Consider the following 21,621-nt stretch of genomic DNA (forward strand, 5'->3'; position numbering starts at 1 on the left):
CCGCTGTACCTGACGACGTGGTCCAACTGCATCAACACTCCTCAAGTGTTTTCGCATGCGTGAGCTCCTGCTGGCGCGCGACTGCCGTGCTGACCGCATGATGGCCGCATCGCGAGGCCATGTGCTACAAGATTTCCCCGTAAGTGTGAAACGTACTACACGTCATTCGTTTTGAACGTAGTTCACATGCAGAATACGCCTATATATTTGCGCTGGTATGCAGTACGCCGGTTCGTGGTACATTCATGTGCAATACAAGCTCAAAGCCGGTTGCGTTGTTGTAATTACTGGAACTGTGCCGCCAGCAAAGGTTGAGTGACAACAGGAGCGGCGTCAATGGCAGAACTCTGTCATATTTTCTTCATTAATTCTGAGTACCTACACTGCGCATGCAACGTATCCATACAACCTAATATATAAAGGTGGTATATGTACAGAAAGTGCATGGATATTCTCACATAGATTTGCTGAAGTCTTAGCGTTGTAGTATCGTTAATTTGGGATTCAGATAACGGAACGTTAGCAAGTCAATCATTCATCCTGGTCTATTTATTGTTGTTGCGAAAATACTAAGCGGCCCTTCAATGCGTTTATTCTTAAATACGCAGGAATACAAGTGTATCATAGAAGTTGGCTGGTAAGCAACTACTGTGCTGACCTTGGATCATTATGCTGTCGAGAATAAAGAAGCTGGGAATCGTGTTTATGGTTCTCGCATGGCAAGATGCACACGCCTGCAACACGGAGTCTCTGCGTGAGTCGTGGCTGGACACCACATTATGCTGAGTAATCAAATTTCTTCAGCGTATACCATCTGTTCGCTGAACTGGAACTTTCCTTGGAAGACTGCATGTTATGTAATTAGTTCTCCTGTGCAAATTTTGAGCAGTAACATCAGGTGTAATATTCTTCTCTACATATTCATTTACATCTTGGAGAAATGACGTGAACTCAGGAGTCGCCTTTTGCGTGCTTTATAAGACGCTTAGTGTGTGAATGAAAAGTAATGCCATTGTTACCATTAAACTTGATGTATAGGTGACACAAATATCTTCAGACGTAGACACTTTGTGCAATGGCAGAGATGCGTATAGAGATTTGCAGCGCTACCACTAGATTCACAACTGAAACTCGTAGATACAGCTAAAATTTAGTTCGTAACTCAGCTCCAGCAGCCACAACCAACGCTGCTACAACTTGTCCGAAAGCGAACGACACCTGCACAATCGCTTGTAGGAATGGCTACCACTTGAGTTATATCGTTTCAGCAGGAAATGGAAACAAATTATCCACGAGTTCTCGCACTTACATGACCCATCTCTATTTCGTGGGCGCACGTGGTAGAGAAAATGTGTAAAAAGTGCGTATGTCAACCATCGGCTCTTGGTCATTTGCGCTTAATTTCAGATCGCGAATCTGGTACGGGACATGAAAGAACGTAAACAAGCCTCGATAAAGGTAAACATGAGCTTACCAAGAGGAGCAGAGATAAATCACGCTGATTATTCATCTCGGTCATCTCTAGGCGTGCGATAAAACAAAGCACACGTCTGCCAGACGCCTGATGTCTATATTGCTCAACGCGTAGGCTGCCGGAATGCACATTACACTGAGGTACAGCTAACAAAAGTGTTACTTTGAATGCATGAACCTTCGTCTAGCTAAGACGACCCAAAGAAGCATGGTTGCCTCCTTAACTTGTTCGATCGGTCATGAGAGCCAAATACTTCGACAGAGCAAACGGTTTGGAACTTCTGTGAAGTGTCACGGGTGGCCGCTGTAGCGGGTACCAAAAACAACGCGGTGCGCGTCGTAAAAACAATGTAATTGACAAAATTGCACCACACTTTAAAGACCTACCCGGTGCCAACACTGGAGCGATTGTTGGTGTGCTTATTCGTTTTCTCCTTAAGGCGAAGGCATTAGGCGCCTAATAAACGCGGAAATTTACCTTCAACGTCATCACAAGCGTTCCTCATGTTTACCAACGGCGAGCTGTTTTTCGTGAATATCCACAAATCTATACAGAGTAGTCCAGCCTTCGACTATCGTGCGATTCTTAATATATCAAAAAGTGTAGTGTGAAAAAGGTGGCTGAAATTTTATGGTCCCAAGTTTTTTTTCCTTGAGTCCGTACAAACACGATAAAATTCCGATTTACAGCAATTGGACCGAGACTCCTAAAGGCGAAAACTTGTTTCGGGACTGTGATAAAAGTTTGCGGCCCAGAAATTGCGGCGTTATCGAAGGTGGTAAAGCCCACACGAACCATTAGGGTGAGTATTTTTGCACCGACAGTGACGAAAAGTCAATATTGAAGTTGTCATTTGATAACTTGGACACTTTCTTTTGCTAATGACAAGGCATGAATGTCAAGTTTCCCATAGCGAAATAAGCTAGCGCTAGGGGCGCCACTGTCGACAAAGAGTTCACTATTTTACCTTTGCCACTGAACTGCGTGAGCAGTTGTCAAAATCTCTGCAAACCAACCCATGTAGAAGCCAGGAGTGTCGGCCCAACACATGACCTTTTGCAGCAAGATCACGAGAGCAATAAGACTTGCCGAGACTCCAGAGTGAGGCGCCCGGTAGCTTTTATTCGAGAGGCGCTTCTTCGGCGCTGACTAGCCGGCTTACGCAAGCAACGCCTCCTCTAGGAAGATGCCTGCCGCATGAGAAAAAAAAAACAGCTGCCACACCCTTTTCCTCCTTCATTTTGAAAATGTTCTCGGTTGCTAGCGTCCCTTGTGGCGGACGGTGCAACAATGCAACACTTTGCATAGCCTCTGAATCAGTGGTGCACAGTTGCAGGTCTCGAACAACTAACAACGCAACACTTTGCATAGCCTCTGAATCAGTGGTGCACAGTTGCAGGTCTCGAACAACTCTCGACTGACGCGCCCCTATGGGCCGCAGATGAAAAACGCTTAGCTAGTACCGCCCGTCGCCGTGATGATAGTGTCGGTCGCGAGCGCCACCGCGCAGAGCTTGTTTAAAACTGAAGGCAGCCCAACTCCGCTGGGAGCGCGAGCCATTCCTCAGTCATCTTTCTAGAGGAGGCGTTGACGCAAGATGTTCAAAAACGGACCTCCACTGAGAGAACTAAAAGTCACCGCGTGCTCTGACGTTTTGCGCGCGAATTGGGCCGCCACGGTGGATTTCACTTAGCTTCACTTGTGTGACGTAATCCTCTTTCCTTTTTCTTTCCTGCCTGCTCGCTCGCTTGGATATGCCTTTTTCTTTGACTCATATCCACTGCGTAAGAGTGTCTTTAAAACAGGCGGTGAATGTAAAGGAAACAGTTTTTTTTTCTAACATCGAGTAGAACGAATAAGTCTGTAAGCAATCTTGTTTCAAGCGACTCTGCTTTGAGGTTCCTCGGCCTTGTGAGTCTAATTTGCCCACACGAGAGCAATCAGGGTCCACAGTCATCGGGGAATAATTTACGCGAATATCATTTATCATGAAAAGTTAACTCGTTTAAATACAAAAAGGGAGCACTCAGTGCTCTCCTGTTTGAACTTTATTTTTTTCCTCAAATGAGCAGGTGTTGACGGCCAAATCGCTCAGGGCATGAGTCGTATACTATGACGATTTTTTTTTCAGCTTTTTATATCAGGTCTGACATATTTTTCACTACCTTGATGATTTTACACTTTTATAGATCATTAGCATTGACAGACATTGAGCCACTTTACTTTTGCAATAGTTCTGAAGGAAAATGCCAAATAAACTGAATCAGAAAATAATTGGCGAAGCTAGCACTGAGCCTTGCAAATCTTCACAGAACAAAACTGAACGACTCTTTTCAATGCCAACGTCTTAGATAGGTGATGTAGATTTTTCTAGGTTGCTTCTGGGTCACTGCAAGGCTTAAGCTAGGTAATACTACGTTTTTATTTTATACGCTGATCTTAAGTGTAGGTAGGTTCTCTTCAAACAGCCAAAAGTCGTAGACATGAATGACAAGTACCAACTTCATAGACAGAAACTCACGCTGAAACCACGCGTTCGCATCTTTCATTCATGTACGGCCACGTCGTTTTTTTGACGTACGTAAGCCTTCCAACTCTTAGGTGTCTTCACGCAGCCGCAATTGCCTTATTCATTGTCTAATAATCCATCGCTGTCTCTTGCTGCACCTTCTCGGGTATTCGGATCACCGCCTTCGCTTCACAGCTATTTGTAGGGCTAACTGCGGCCATCTTCATATTTACTAGAGCACCGTTGTCACCAGCTGTCGAGTTAATTAATGCTGTGGACAGGAAAGAGCTTTGAAAAAAGCACGAAAGAGCTCAGACGACGCAGTGATGACTTTTTACGTAGTACCGTTTCTCCGGTTTACGGCACGTAACGTTCTACAGTGACTCCTTTTATAAAGGCACTAAACTGAAGGTGTCGGGACAGTTTCACTGATCTGGGGCTCTTTAACGTGCACTGACGTCGATGTGCACGCTAGCCTCAAGAATTATGCTTCCGTCGATAAGCGACCTCCGTGGCCAGGACTTAACCCGCACCTTTCGGATGAATAGCTAAGTGCCACGATCACGAAGCAACAGTTCTGGGCTTTAAGCGCCGTCTTCCAGACAAGATGATCAACCAATGAGCCGAAATGCCTGCTTCTTTTGATTTTCACTTTTTGGGTCAAAGAAGAGAGGATTTTAAAGACTATGTTTTTGTTTAAACCCATCTTAGTGAAAAACAGCGGACAGCGAAGCTAATGAAGTCATAGAGGGCGGGGGGGGGGCTGTCATTCGTGCCTTTTCAGCTGTATTGAAGTAGTTATAATATAAATGCGAAAAAATTAAAGCGGACCTAAAGACAACTTGCGGCCAACATTGACCAAACCAGCAACCATCGGATGACGCATATGGTGCACTGCCAATCAAGCTATACCCGTGGCCATCCACCCGTCCCCCTTATTCCTCTGCATGCAAAGCTAGGAGTGCCAGTCAGTGCCAAGACAGGTCATTTTTCCAGTGGAAACAAGAAATGCGATTGAATTCAAACTCAATGTCGATTAAGGAGTACAAATGCGTCCGTATGAATTTTTCTACATGTCTAGCGTTGACGAACGTGAGTTATGCTCTCAAGATGTACAATTAATGTTTGCGAAATGATGAAGAAGTGATTATGAGGTAGGATAGGTGAAAAATCATTACGAAACTAGAGCTCCCTGAAAACGCGAATGAGCCCACTTTTGTTGAAGATGCTGATTACATCAGCATGTAGCTTTCGAAGCGACAAAACAAAGCAAGAATGTTGCAGTGTTAACATGAGTCCACTCTTTGTTTGGGCAGTTGTTCGAGGAATCTTCAAAAGTATCGGTACTCTTGTACGAATAGACAGCGCACGATGTTTTGCATTAAGAAAGCTCTTCCAATCTTTTGACGAATGTCCGCAGGAAATGGTTTAGACGGTAGTTAGTTTTGCTATCTTTACTTGCTGATGTACAGTTCGTCCATGCAGGTGGTCACCGAGTATTGCAGATTAGTGAATGTTTGCAGAGAGGCAGTTGAGAAACTGACAACACCGATGGCAAGTATAAATTTAACGCCCTGCACATAATTTGCTCGTACATGATAGTCCCATGACCACCCTCACTAAATGGTGGTACAGCACTGAAACTCATTGGTTTGCTGGCTTTCTTTCTGCTGCACCTCAAACAAGTGCTTTAATTTTGCAGCAGACTATATAAAGGTTAAGAACTGGTGATTTTTTTTACGAGATACGTAGTATTATAGTTGGTGGTTTGGAGCTTTTGGGTACCAATCGTAACCTGTATCTCCTCTCTTTCCAGCTTCCCCGCTGAATCTACCAGGAACAAAAAAATCACAGAATTTCCACGTAGTGAATGATCATGAGTTGGGCGAAGCATCCGCTCGTCCATCCGTACCCGTGTCCGTCCGTCCGTGCATGCGTTCATGCGTCCGATCGCGTTCGAAAATGCAGACGGTGAGCGGCTCAAACCAACGAGACGCGAGCCAAGTAAGCCGAGCGCAAGCGTTTTCAACGCACCCACCACTCTGCTTCGTTCATGCCCCGCCAACGAACCGCCAATGACCCGCCTCTTACGGTGACTATCCATGAGATCGAGAGATGCACTCGTTTTCCGCACATTCAGTCAAAATGCGCACAGCAGCCAATCAGAGAGTAGTGGCACTTCGGAGAGTAGCGGCAGAGTAAAGCCATCTAGGAAATGAGACAAGAAATGGTCGTCAATTTATTTTGCCTTCTTTTCTTTCTCGCCTCTTTTCTTGGTTACGCGTTACCAGTGACGAGGTTAGACTAAGAGAAGCTTCGCCCCCCAAAAAACGTGTGCTTTCGCTGCTCCCAGCTGTAGCGCAAGCACCCCAATGCCACAAATGCTTTTAGGGGTAAAGATTCCTAAGGTCGAGGCTTGTCCGTTGGTGGTGTTGGCGTGCGCCATAGCCGTGATGACGATGAAGATTACGCACAACGACATGCTTGTGCAGTATATTGCGTCTCGAGATGCTCTACGATGCATTTCGTATGAATGGAAACAACCAACAACCATCAGGAGAACGTGCACAAACCTTGTCTTCGTCAACTTCAGACTAGAAACGATACCACAAAGCAGTAATAAGGAAGACAAAACGAAATTCAACAACTCAACACAACATACCATTTATGAACAATAAGCCGTTTACATAACTGTACAATACTTTGTCACTTATTTACATGAGCGAGTGCTCATGGTCATAGTGGTTTACCGTAACACGGTTAATTCCCCGGCCACTACTACTTCGCCCACTTATTATCATTCACTTCATGGATACGCCATATTTGTTGTTTTCAAAAGTTACGGTAGGGCTTTCGCAGTTGATTGTTGTTTGTAAACTTACACATTGTCAACGAGGAGCCTGTCATTCGCGGGACGTGCTGTTACTGGAACTAGGAGTGGCAAAAACTCAATCAGCGCGAAACGAGGGGCGATACTGTGGCACCTTATCATATTCGCGTGCTTTATTTCCGTAACTTGCTCAAGTGCTCCTTTTTTTCTACTTTTTGTTTTCAGTGGCATACAAACAATTCGGTCATTCTTCATATGTGCAACTTTGTGCTGTACAGCAGAACGCCACTAAACAAAACTGAGTATTACGTGAGATGTTAAAGTTGCTCAGCCCCGAAGTTATAAATTCCCCACTTCTATGGATACGTAATACACAGACACAGTAACGAGCATGCATCAAGGGTAGTGAATTCTTTTATTGTTCCCCCCTCGGACGAAAAAAATTGGCTAGGACTGCCGCTTTAGGACGCAAAATGATTAGCGTTAACTAACGAAATTGTGATTTTCTTTTTTTCAGCTCTGTCGGTGCGTTATGGACGAAATGAAAAACACGGTAATCCGAGGCATTTTTTCAAAGCTCCTAGGTTTTTATTACTGCCCTACTATGTAAAATATATCGCTTAACCTACATTTGCTGCTGGAGGGAGCATGGTGATCGTTTTGGCAGCCACAAAAGCTTCATAGCATAACTGCTCCTTTTTAACGTATTGTATAACCAATGTGAAAGCATACTCGAATTGTTTTTGGCTTATGTTAAGTCAATTCAACAAAAAAGAAATGATTGGCACATTTCAGGTCTGATTATGACACCACAAAACACAATTCGCGTTGTCGAATTAAGCTTTCTGCCTCTCATACCCCTTTCTTTATTCGTTCCAATAACTTCTGTGCACGCAACCAAATCAAAACCAGCACATAATGAATCCAAGAAAGACACGCGGAGAAAGACACGTGTAGTTTGCCATGTTTTAAGTGTATGGGAATAATTGTGATACAGATGTAAAAAAAGTAGGCAAAAAGACATCTTGCTGCAAGAAAGAACCAAACCTGTGACCCTCGAATTACTGGCTCTCGGATTACTGAGGCTTTATTCCTTTGCATCAATATCGCAATTGCTACAAACACTTAAAAGAGTACAATTAGCGTTCGCTGCACCTAATTTAGTTTCATGATCGGATGGTTTTCATTAAACCTGTGCCATGAAACTAAATGAGCCTTTGAAAACTACGTCCCATAATTTTGTTTGCACATGCATACTCATGTCCACGCCGTTGGTACTAAAATTGAGTGGGCGAGGCTTACATCTTAGTGGTTTCAGCGAAATACTTGTTGGGTGACCCATGCCGAAGTAACAGAACAAAATGCAAACACCACGATGTACATATAATGTTGGAAATCGAATGAATCAACAAATTAGCGCGCATATTCTTTTGAATGGTTCACACAGTGCCGTAATAGGAAGGTGTGGAATTAGAAACGACACATCAATGCTCTGGCTTTTGGGCACAGCAATGTGAAAGTTTTTGAGGCAGTTCAAGATCACATAGAACAGTCGATCATATTCTTATCATAAACACTGTTCCGAAGGTTCACATTCACCTAAAGTAGGCTTTGTCATGGTTTATTTTGTATTACTAATATGATTTTTCTTCTATAATAATCAATTCGACACCCCTTTTATTGTGATAGCAATTGTATAGAAAGTCTTGACGGCTTTCTTTCGTCGCCGTCACGTCCGGTATAGAGCCGAAGTTGATTACATCTCCCAGCACGTAGTACGTTCGACCCAAGGGTATACAGCTTGCTAGCAGGGACGATGAATCCAGTCGAAGGAGAGATGAAGCGAGCCCCTACCTGTTAGAACCCCCGTATCTGTTAGACCGGCCACATCGAATGCCGAAGCAAAGAGGCAGCACCCCACCCGTCTATAACGACCATGAAAATATGCGAGGTGAGGGGGGTCCTTGAGCAGCAACTGTGAACATTGATTATACGATGTGGTTGCCGTGGCTGGGGCGTGCCATTTTGCTATCTTCACAGGCGTCATCGTTCGGTCCATTAAAACCCTTCTACGTGCAGCAATATCAGCACGAAGAGACTGTGCGAAAAACGTACCTAGAGCGGCCGTATTGTCTTAACCAGCATTTTTGTAGAGATGCGTGAGACTGAATCCAAAAGAGCGAACCGTCGACCTCAGTTTATTCAACATTAGGGTTTGTTGCCTTTGCATTTATCGCTTTACCCTTGCGGTGAAACTACAACTATCTTCATATTGAACAATATAATCCTGATTGTGATAAAAACTTTCTTATGAAAGAAAACAAAAAAATTCTCACTTTTGATATTTTAACCACCTTTTTTTACATTGCCTGATTCGCGATAATGATCACAGGGTGGGCGTGAGCCACAATTCAATTCAATTCAATTTATTTTCCAGTTTGTACATGCTGGATGGTTGCGTTGGGTTAAAAGCTACATAACTAGCTTGACGAGACCCAACGACATATACGACGAGACCCAATGGTATATCGTTAGAAAGCTTATTTCGCTGTGATTCCGGCGTTGGTTTTGGTGTGGTTGGTTGTGAGCGAAAAAATCGTTATTTTGTCCGTGACCAACAAATGTCCCTGACCAAAAAAGGAAGATGAAAATAAAATAAATTATGAAACACTTCGGGTCGGATTCAGGATTGAACCCAGCTCCGGTGCGTAGAAAACAGATGTTCTACTAAAGAGCCACGAATTTTATTGGAACTGCTTTGAAACAAAACGCTATATCAATGTCATGTAACGGAAAATATATTATGAAGTAGAAGCGCAGAATCGCGCCTGGCGTGACAATATTTAATTTGAACAACGAGTAGGGGTTTCGAAGACTCTCTCATCGTAAAGCGCTCAAGTGATATTTATCATCATCGTCAGAATGCGCATAAACAAAGTCAAAAGGTGCGTAAGTTCCCGTTCTGCCTTACAGACGTGCAGGGGGACCTTCGCTTATTTGCAACACAAATGATTAGAAAGTAGTGGGCACTAAACAACCTTGCTTGCAGTAGGAATGGAATGATACTTTGAAACGAGCGCAGTCGCACGTTTTCTTACGGCACGGTTGAGGCATGCAACGAGAATCTAGGCATGCTAGCTGTTCAGAAGCCAATGCACTAGAGTCCCGATTACGCAATCGTCATATGCCCTTCAAGGTGAAGTTCGAAATTCCCCCAACTTCGAGTACATACGTCAACAGGCACAATACCAGTGCTTTTGCCCACCTCGAAGTGTATACCAAACTTGAATTCTTTGCGAGATGAACTCATTACGAATTCCGAGCCGTCTTAGCGTAATTCTGGCTCTTGAAAATTGTGTAGAAGACGAGTGGCGTTGTCATCACTAGGTAGATTAGATTAGTGCTGTAATAAAGAAGAACTCGAGGATGAACTTCGCTATAGTGGCGACGGTTGATCCCTTTCCTTAACATTTTGCTGACGAAACCAGGCAGAAAGGGCATTTGAAGGTGAGACGGAGTGGACTACACGAATTTCGACCACATTCGTAGCCTAGAGAACTGGAGTCTTATCCACGGATACAGTGGATAAGACTGATGTGCGAGGCCTAAACCTACCAGTGACCTATACCGTAGAGCGTGACATATACCACACCCTAATCTTAGTTGTGCAAGCTCTCTACGACGAATGTCGTATTGACGCCTCCTGACGCGGCCGGCCAGTGTTTTCTCACGTTTACGACACTGAACCGGATCACGGAGGCCCTGTCCGAAAGGAGGATTTAAGTGCCCAAGGCTGTCACGCAAGCCATCGAAAACATCAAACGCCTTGTGCATATGGATCACCCGCCAATTATTGAGCTGATGAAGTTTCACCGAATTTCGACTAGCGAGTATACAGTTTTCAGAGAAATTCATAAGGAGGTAGAAGATGCAGTGCACATTGATCGTTTGGAAGGGAGATGGAGGTAGCAGACGATTATGTTCACCAGATTATTCATGTGAAAGTGGGAGCAGCGTGTTAAACCGAAGAGGCGTTAAAAGCTCGGCAAGATCACCTGGAATCAGTGAAAGTGCGGATTAGAACAGAAGTGAAAAGAGAAATGGGGTCATCGTCTATACCACCAACACCTAGCCAATGCTTCCTCAGGGGGGATCTTGAAGCTCAGAAGCTGAACAAGACTATTTCGCGGCAAGCAGTGTGACATACTAGCAGCAGGAAATTAACTGTTCCCACTACAGTGAATACAATCTAAAAAATTGACACCGATGAACAACCGCAGCGACAAAAGGTCTCTTCCACGCCGTTAGAGAACTATTCAACCTGCTGTACCAGAGAGGATAATAAAACAGTGGCCACAACTCAGGCGTACGGAGTGGAAGAGATTTGTACATACAAAAAGCGGGAAGCTTTCGACAATAGAAAAGATAGTCCACCAGATCTTAAAGCTGAGTAGATGACAAGTCGGACGAATTCGGGTGTCGTACAGTTCAAACCGGCGTGCGTGGTATCACCCGGTTAACGAAAAACAAAGTGAATTTATAAAGCGAACAGCAACAGGAGGAAGACCACAAGAACAAAGCAGCAAGCCTCTTGCACAGCTTTTAGCTTCTCCTCTTCTCGAAAGCTGCTGACGTCAAGATTCCTGGCCATGCAAGGGATACATCTTGTTTGAGCGAAGAATGCCGAGACAGTGTCAAAGTGGTGATTCAGAGACATCAGACGAAGGCCGAGGCAAAAAGCTGATGCCTACTAGGTAAACAAAGCCAGGAAGAGAGAGCGAAGGAAATGGTTCCTCAAATAGAGGTGCAGATCCTCGTGGAAGAGCATTTAGTGGGAGTATTCATGTCAACAAAACCTGCTCGGCGACAGCGCAAATTCATCGATTTGGACACACTCAATAGCTTGAACGTGGCACAAGAGCACAAAACATCCCTGGAAGTTAAGTGCAGGAGGTGACCCAGATGACACCACTAGGACTGACTTGGAACTTTTACTAACATACTGATGAAGATTATGTACTTAGAACTGATGTGAGCATTTATTATTCTTCATAATCAGGCGCCACTGGGGGGGGGGCGAAGAGGGTGTTGAAAATTGTGTAGACATTGCTAAAGTTTCTTCGGATCGAGGTAGACGCCTAGAGAGATATGAACAAACCATGGCTGTAGAGACTCGCACTCAAGGTAACCAGAGCTCCCGAAAGATTGCGTCAGTGTACTTTGTAGGAAGGCAAACATTTCCTTCACTCCATGCGTCTTCTACCTCACAATTGAGCACAACAGCGAAAAATGCGCTAGCCACCGGAGCATTGTAGAGAAACGAATTGTCATGGTCGATGCTTCAAGTGCACAGCGAAAGGACATCCAGTGCCATATGGACGACGCATAGCGCAGCGCAAGGCATGTCGATGGCGGCACGAATCAGCAATGCATACCTCAAGAGCTACTGAAAATGCCGTTATGTAGGAATCAAAAGTACTTATGCCACTGCTATGTTTGTAGCTACAAACAGCACGGCTACTGGACTCACCACCGATGTTCTGCTTCAGACTTTCCGCGCCTGGCTGAGAACGCCGACACACTGCTACTACGTTCGGGGAGTTATAAACAACGGCAGCCAAATTACGTTTCTACGAGAAGACGCTAGCAAGACGCTGAGGCTGACGCCGATTCGTGCGATGGATGTGTTCATCAACTCGTTTGGACGGCACCGATCAGAACTTACTCGACGCTTGAAGGTTGTTAGCGTTACGATTCGGAGCCAACGTGACAGTACTTTACAAGTAGAAGACCGAGACGCCCTTTGCGTCAGATCGCCCTCGCCATCACAACTTTAAACGCCGTGAAAGGCCGCGCATCACGACACCCACACAAATTCTCCACATAACCAATTGTGAACAACGTGTGTCGATGCATTCTGCACGCGGGTGTTGGTGATACTCTCGAGGAGCTACGTGAGACACTTCGCTAAATAGACGGCACCAATGTGTTCCGAAAGGGCTCAAGACATGTGGTGTGTGCGGGATCAAGACTCAATGCTGCCTCAACAGCAACACCATTCCGAAATACAGTGTGTCCCGGTCACACCTACTTCGAGTCAGCAACGTCGACATTGCCTTGTTGTTGTGTTTGCGGAGGAGAGAGACTACCGTGAAAGCCCATATTGCCATCGTTAATAGTGTGCCAATAAGAGCAATGCATATCTCTGAAGTGACTTTGAGGCTCTGAACTGACTCTGTGAAGTGACTCTGAAGGGTTTCCGTCATTTATCGAGCAGTGTTTTACATTTCGACAAAGAAGTAATGTTCAAGACAGATAATCATGATTAGAAGTAAAAGATTTTGAGACAGATTGTTATCGGGCTTTACTACGCTCGTCGAAATAACGTGGAAATTGTAGGTGAGTGGTATTTATTGTGGGCAGGATTTGTGGAATGATGATAAGGACTGGTAAAGGCAGCCTACGGACAATAATAAGGAAATGTTAATGAAATCTGTTAGGGCGAAGGATGTAGAAAGTTGCGCGTGGCATAGACTAAGACGAAGACGAACCATAGGGGGGCATATGCTTGTTAATTTTGACTGTTCTACTTCATGCTCTGGACGGGACTGCGCTGAGGGCGATTAAAGGTTGCAGAGATTTTTTAGATGCGGAAGCATCTTATACACTCGCCTTGTAGTGCGCCGTCCGCGCCGTCCGCGCCGTCCGCACCGCTTCTCGAACATTCGACAGCTGACGCGCGCGCATGCGCCGTCGCGCCGTCGCCCACCATCTGTGCCGCGCGCGCTTCTCCTTCGAGAACATTCGACAGCTGACAGCGCATGCGCCGTCGCGCCGTCGCCATCTGTGCCGCGCGCGCGCTTCTCCTTCGAGAACATTCAACAGCTGACAGTGCATGCGCCGTAGCGCTGTATATATACTCAAGGTCGGCGCTCGCTCGCTCAGTTGCCGCTCGTCGGTTGGTTTGTACGGCGCGTCGACGTCCAAGGTCGCGGTGAAATGAATTCCAACGAATCCACAAACACAATGATCGACGTCCCTTCGACCAGCGCCGTCCTTTCGCATACGTGTGTACGTGTTCACTCATTTAACACCCCCTCCTACAACCACGTTAACCAATTTAGCCATCGACCCAAGTAAGTCGCAATTTAACACCCCATTTCACAACCACGTTAACCAATTTAGCCATCGACCCAAGTAAGTCGCACTTTAACACCCCGTTAACCAATTATATGCTCCGCATCCTCCTCAGTGTTCCCCCGAGGGAAGCTGCGGGCAATTTTTTCTACACTGGTGTCATAACATCTCGGAAGTCTTCAGCCTTCACGGCACAATAATTGTACTAAATGGCATCACTTAACAATTTCGATACGTGTGAAATGTTTAGCTCGCACACCGCTTCCTCAAAAAAAAAAAAAAAACTTGCTACAACTTTTCTTTTTGCTTTCGGGACGTGGGAGCTAGTTTCATTCGCGTGTCGTATAAAACGTCCGATGTTTTCTCCAATACATCTAAATACAGCCATTTCCCACATGCAATGATACCTTACATTTTTCTCCTTGGTAATAATAACCCTTATCACTAAAATATTTAATGGTCGCAAGTGAAGAGCATTTTACTGACGTGTAAACTACATTTCTTATTTCTTCAAGGTTATCGCATGAGTGTATTGGTTTTACCACTAGGGGTAGGCTGTCAAATTTTTTTTTTGCTTTTTGTGTTACTGCCGCTTACTAGCACTATACTAAAAAGTCTCACTTCGTCTATAGAACTTTACTTAAGGCTGTAGTAAAAGTAAATAAATAAATAATCTTTAGAGTTAATTTACCACAGGGTTAGCTTTAGCGGCTGCATGTTAAATGACTTGATTTTGTTTTGTTTTTTTCCGCAGAGCGCAAGAATCTACACTCTAATTGAGGACCCTCCATTGTTTCAGGACCGATTCAACGAACTTTACGTAAGACTGATTATCTCGTGACATTATTTACAACACCGTTTCATCGCCGGAGCGAGGGGTGACGGGGAACTAAATATCATCATCATCATCATCATCATCATCATCATTCTGACTATGCCCTCTGCAGGGCAAAGGAAAGTCCTCTGCAATGTTCTGCCAATGAACCTGGTCCTGTGCCTTCTGCTGTCCCGTTACACCAGCAAACTTTCTAATCTAATCAGCCAGCCTAATTTTTCATCTCCCCTCTCGTGTTTACCTTTTATTTAAATCCAGTCACTTACCCTCAATTTCCTCTTAGCCCGAAGGTCATGGGATTGAAGCCCGGCTGCGGCAGGTGAAATTTCGATGGATGCTAAAATGATTCAGGTCCGTGTCTTTTGATTTAGGAAGGAAGGAAGAAAGGAAGAAACAAAAGAGAGAAGGCAGGGAGGTTAACCAGAAAGACATCTGGTTGGCTACCCTACAGTGGGATATCGGGAAACGGGACAAGAAAGATGACAAAGAGGGGACAGAAGGAAAAGAAAAAGGGAGAGACAGTAAATTCATTGCAGCGTGTAGAACTCTATCGCAAGTCTGAGGCGGTCAAACAAACCCGTCGTCCTCAATAATTAGGTGCACGGTAAAGAACTGTAGGAGGTTGAAATCTCCGGAGCCCTCCACTATGGCGTTTTCCATATTTGTATCGCGGTTCTGGGACGTTCAACCCTAATTATTATTATTATTATTATTATTATTAATATTATTATTATATTATTATTATTATTATTATTATTATTATTATTATTATTATTATTAGATGCGGAAGCATCTTATACACTCGCCTTGTAGTGCGCCGTCCGCGCCGTCCGCGCCGTCCGCACCGCTTCTCGAACATTCGACAGCTGACGCGCGCGCATGCGCCGTCGCGCCGTCGCCCACCATCTGTGCCGCGCGCGCTTCTCCTTCGAGAACATTCGACAGCTGACAGCGCATGCGCCGTCGCGCCGTCGCCATCTGTGCCGCGCGCGCGCTTCTCCTTCGAGAACATTCAACAGCTGACAGTGCATGCGCCGTAGCGCTGTATATATACTCAAGGTCGGCGCTCGCTCGCTCAGTTGCCGCTCGTCGGTTGGTTTGTACGGCGCGTCGACGTCCAAGGTCGCGGTGAAATGAATTCCAACGAATCCACAAACACAATGATCGACGTCCCTTCGACCAGCGCCGTCCTTTCGCATACGTGTGTACGTGTTCACTCATTTAACACCCCCTCCTACAACCACGTTAACCAATTTAGCCATCGACCCAAGTAAGTCGCAATTTAACACCCCATTTCACAACCACGTTAACCAATTTAGCCATCGACCCAAGTAAGTCGCACTTTAACACCCCGTTAACCAATTATATGCTCCGCATCCTCCTCAGTGTTCCCCCGAGGGAAGCTGCGGGCAATTTTTTATTATTATTATTATTATTATTATTTTCATCAATGACCAGTGGCTATCCTGCTTACGTGCTACATACCCAGCCCATGTTCATTTCTTCTTGACATCAATTGTGATATTGGGGCCGTTAATTATTTACTTCATCCTCCCATCGGAGTAACCGTTATCCCCATAATCGTTTGCTTATCTGTCCTCATTGTCACCGTGTGTCATTATCATTATCTTCGTGCGGGCGCATGCTCTGCCCATTCGTTTTCCGAGGTCTTGCCTATAATCAACGCCGTCGCAACCGAGACATCATAATATCCTTAACCCCCGTTTCTAACCTAACCCACTCGGATTTTTTTTCCTGGATCTTGAGGTTACACCTATCAGTTCTCTTTCGATCACTCGCTACATCGTCCTCAACTTAAGCTGAACCCTTTTTACAAGCTTCCTAGTTACAAGCCCCCTGCACAGCAACAACCGTTGGACAAATAAAGTTCATTCAATTCAACTTGTGATGCAGCTGTTATAGACATTCCTTTTGATGAATAGTGGTAGACTATCATGATTTGAGAGTGTTTGCCGAGTGCGTCCACCCCATCCTTAAACTTCTAGTTATTTCAGTGTCATAGTTTGGCTCCGCCGTTACAACCCGTCGTAAGTGGACGTATTCCTTTACAACTTCCAGTGTCTCGATACTTATCGGAAATCACTGTTCTCGGAGATACTCTTGCACATTACTTCAGTTTTATGAATACTAATTTTTAGACCTACTTGTCTCCTTTCAATAACCATGTCCAGTTCAGTAATCGTGAGCTGTAATTTGTTCTTGGAGTTGCTCATCTATGCAACCTGATCAGCGAATCGCAGGCTTATACACTGCTGCAGGACGGACACGTTCTATGTTTATGTGACTGAGTTGACAGAGTGGAACTGGGCGTGCGGTTTCTTATGAACGGCTTTTGAGTGGTTTCTTACGTATGGCTGGCTACAGAGAATATTACTATAGCACCAGTGAGAGGGTGGCAAGCACCACAATTAAACTTAACAAGAGGTACAAAATTGAGGTGGTACAGGCCTACACGCCTACATCCAGCCATTATGAACGTTTGATTGAACGCTAGCTTCTACGAAGAAGAAGAATCGGCAATGAGTAAGGTAGAGACAGTACACTGTAAAGATAGGTTGCTTTAATGCCACAGTAGGCAACAAGTGGCCTGCAGATCATGCATTAGGAAATATGTCACTGGTTCTAGAAATCCCAGAAAGAAGTTAGTAGTCACGTTTGCATGAAACTAAAATTATCTACATTTATTTCTGTAATTGTACATGTGGCAATCTTGGCCCTATATTATTATCTAGAGTTTTACGACCAGAAAACACGATGGTAATATAAGGTACTGCAGTGTAGCACATTGGGAGTATTTATCACCTGTTGTTCTTTATTGTGTGCAGGCATCGCACAGCACACAGGTGTCTAGAATTTCGACTTCACTGAAACGCGACCACTGCGGTAGGATTCGAACCGCGGACCTTCTGATTGGTAGCCGTACACCGTAACTGCTACACCACCCCGGCAGACCCGCAGAAGAATACAGTGGGGAGGGGGGGGGGTACAAATTCTAGCTATTTAAGCTTTTAATTTTTTGTGCATATGCATGCAAGTGCACAACGGTGCTGTTGCGTTTTGTCTACTTTGAGATGCGATTATGGCTGGTAGTGAAGTTTATACTTTCTCCAGCGCCCTCTTTTCATACACAGGCTAGTCCAGTGTCTTCAAGACACCGTAATGCAGTAAGTTGCTGCGATCGATTCGCCGATGTATCATATAAATAAAGAGCGACCTGCCGAAGAACAGAGCTTTTGGCCTCAGGGTGCCTTCGTCCACGGGTTGCCACGCTGGGCAGCACGCTAAAAGTACACAGTGGCAACAATAGCACCCACCAGAATCTCAGTGAGAGAGAGAGGGAGAGAGATTGCGTTTCATGGCCCGCGACTAAGGCCACGAATCATGCTTGATCTTACACCGTGCGCTTGATGTAGCCTGTTCACATGCGTCACCCCCGTGTAGCTTGCAGCCCCTTTGCCGGGATGAAGGAAGTGCTTCAAACTCGTGGAAAATTTATGTAGCCCCGTCGCTACTTTATGAGTTCGAGGTGTTTTTGTGGCGATATATTCATAATTCAGTATTAGATGTCGAGGTCAATTGACAATGACTTCGAAGAGTGCTTCAGAAACCAGTGAGTGACTCAAGCGTTCACTCAACAGCCTCTATTGGCGGATAGAACATTGTTTCATACACCTATAACACCTATAACACTTTCAAGCTCACAGCATGAATATGATCTGAAACTTCTTTCTTTCTTTCAGAGGTGCGCCAAGAAGCGCAAGATACTAGACGCCCCTTGGCCTGTACTGAGTGACGCCTACAATGTGTTCTACAAGGCAGTTATGAACTTTGGCAGGCGCTGAAGGAAAAGCGCGCATGCTCTTGAATATAAATACATGCTTTCTTCACCAATGATCTCTTCGTCGTTACCTTACTTAACAGGAATTCCGCGACTGAGCGTCCTTAAAGGAACGCTATAGTGCAAAACGAGTTATCTCATATAAAAAAATCGCTCTCTCACGGGGCCGAAAACGCCACACTTGCGACTAGAAGACGCTCGGTATGTGAGAAAATGCACACAAGGAAAATGCGAGTGGTGACGCTACCTTCACTTGTCCACAACATTCGCCATGACGTCACATATTTGGACGGCACCTTCTAATTCCTACGTAGGTCTCTAATTAGCAAAAAGAACGTGGAGTGCTTTATGAGGGAGTATAGACATCAAATACGACGTTTGAATTAATTATGAGGGGTCAGTGAAGACAAATGACGATATTTACACCTCGTATGGCTGAATGTCACAAGTCGAAATGTTTGTACGAAGTTGAAAAAATAATCTTTGAACATGATTATCTCCTCTTTTACTATACTGTTTATACCGCGAAAAGGAAGCGAAGCACAAGTTATTATTCTAGATCATTTTTTTCTGTCTATTGGTGTCCCTTTAAAGCAAACCTTGAGAAGCGGTAGCTCGGCCTGGCTTGCTGGGGGAAAGGATGACATCGCTGGTTTACAGACATTAAACTTAATTTTCTGCATTGGTGTAGGGACGGACAACAAGAGAACCACAAGCTTCAAATAAATTTATGGAAAGCAGAGCCAACATGCTGCGCTACTGAACAATACGCAGAGATTGCTGGCCACGGTGTGAACTCGATGTCGGCGCGAATGCGCAGAGAATGCGCAGAGCATGCCCTTTATAAAGGGACAGTGACATGTGCGCCACCAGGCTCTATAACAGATAAAGAAAACCTTTTTTATGTTAGCCTAACGTGTGTCTACTTCTGTCATACCGTTGTTATAATAGAAAAAAATGAATTAAATTAACAGCCCAGTACTCTGACCCTTAGTCTACAATGTCATTTCTTCAATAACAATTTATTTTAACATGAAAGCATCTTCTACCGGGGTCCACCAACAATTCTGTGACGTATTTCCATCACAGAAATGACGTCTTTCACATGTAACGCTGTTTGTTCACAAAGATCCTGGTGAAGTGAATTAATGCCTCTTGCTGGGAGTAGGCGACCGTAGCCCAAATTCGGTGTCCATTCAGCGATGACTTTCCAGGCTGTTGCACTACTTTATCTGGTTCCACTCTCACCGTTAACTACTGCGACAGTTACCCTTAACCACAAATCTTTGTTTTAATGATTGATCATGGACGATAGTCGTTGGAATGGAGCTGTATCACAGAACGTCAACGCGGGTGTGTTCATATCACACGGTGTCAAGCTGCCAAACATCAATAAACATTGTCCAAGCACTCTTATTTAATGTACAGTTAGAATTAAAGTACTGCTGTAAAGACAAGCTTCACCTTTGTGTTATGCGATTCCATTGACGGAGGGATCAACCAAGGCTTTTTTTTTTGGTTCCTTCTCCCCAGTTTTCTGCTACCAATGACTTTACTGCCTCTTATTTCTATCACGGGTGTGCGTAGTTTGACATTGTTTTCTTCATAACTTATAGCTTCACGTGGACTCTTGCCCAAACGTACACCTGGCTGAACATCCCAACATTAAACTTCCGCGAATGCTCCATCGAATATTTACCTTTACCACAGCATGTGCGTTGTTCTCGTTTTTTTACTAAATATTGTTCATTAACTACTTGATCTAGAACAACCCGACCTTGCGGGAAACTGTAAAAGGATTCTCCCGAATTATTATGACATGTCTTCATCCTTCTTCTTCCTTATTTCGTTTTTGCCCAGTCGGTATTTACTCAAAGGCATTTTTTAGATGTGGAAGCATCTTATACTCGCGCTTTGTAGTGCGCCGTCCGCGCCGTCCGCGCCGTCCGCACCGCTTCTCGAACATTCGACAGCTGACGCGCGCGCATGCGCCGTCGCGCCGTCGCCCACTCTTCCACCATCTGTGCATCCCTTCCTCCTCTACACACCGCGCGCGCTTCACTCCTCCACCATCTGTGCACCCTTCCTCCTCTACACACCGCGTTCGACATCTACAATTCTCCTGATTCTCCAGTGGACGCGCATGTGGCGTCGCGCTTCGAGAACATTCAACAGCTGACAGTGCATGCGCCGTCGTGCTGTATATATACTCAAGGTCGGCGCTCGCTCGCTCAGTTGCCGCTCGTCGGTTGGTTTGTACGGCGTGTCGACGTCCAAGGTCACGGTGAAATGAATTCCAACGAATCCACAAACACAATGATCGACGTCCCTTCGACCAGCGCCGCCCTTTCGCATACGTGTGTACGTGTTCACTCATTTAACACCCCCTCCTACAACCACGTTAACCAATTTAGCCATCGACCCAAGTAAGTCGCAATTTAACACCCCATTGCACAACCACGTTAACCAATTTAGCCATCGACCCAAGTAAGTCGCACTTTAACACCCCGTTAACCAATTATATGGTCCGCATCCTCCTCAGTGTTCCCCCGAGGGAAGCTGCGGGCAATTTTTTTTACCATTGCTATGCCGTAAATGCTCCTCGCCTCTCTGAATTTTCGCCTAATGCTCTTGGTTGCCATATCGCGTACGCTACCAGTGGTATCTTTATTGATCTGTTACCTAGAGAACTTCGTGCTGCCGGTGCACCTGGCGGGGGCGGCACGAAAGACTCACCTCGAGCGAAAGCGCCTCACTCTTCTTGGCTGTAAGTTTTTCGCCGGCGTTGACCTTGGCAGGGCTCAAAGCCAAAACTGATGCAAGGAGCCGTTTTCGGGGAGGATTTGAGCGGCCACTCTAATCATCTGTAAAGCAGACGTTGAAGAATTGAGCGAATATACGCACCACTGTTCTCAATTACCTTGTATTTGTCGGTGGATCAGCTCACACTTGACGGATATTTAAACGTGTGCGCAGC

The 21,621-nt window shown here is 45.1% G+C and overlaps 1 protein-coding gene and 1 long non-coding RNA gene across 2 annotated transcripts in view; one reads left to right on the forward strand and one right to left on the reverse strand.

Annotated features, from left to right (window-relative positions):
• The window catches only part of LOC119165235 (cytoglobin-1), a 137,293-nt gene extending 115,837 nt beyond the window's left edge, over nucleotides 1-21,456 (reverse strand). The window contains exon 1 of the mRNA XM_037417417.2: nucleotides 21,381-21,456. The gene's annotated coding sequence lies outside the window, so the exon portion shown is untranslated. The remainder of the gene's footprint in view (nucleotides 1-21,380) is intronic.
• On the forward strand, nucleotides 615-5,537 carry LOC142768404 (uncharacterized). The gene is made up of 3 exons (XR_012885272.1): nucleotides 615-754; nucleotides 2,164-2,276; nucleotides 5,469-5,537. It is a non-coding gene; the product is annotated as an uncharacterized LOC142768404 (long non-coding RNA).
• Nucleotides 21,457-21,621: the final 165 nt, after the last annotated feature.

Source organism: Rhipicephalus microplus, chromosome 8 (genome assembly GCF_043290135.1).
Source record: "Rhipicephalus microplus isolate Deutch F79 chromosome 8, USDA_Rmic, whole genome shotgun sequence".
In the NCBI taxonomy this organism is placed as follows: Eukaryota; Metazoa; Arthropoda; class Arachnida; order Ixodida; family Ixodidae; genus Rhipicephalus; species Rhipicephalus microplus.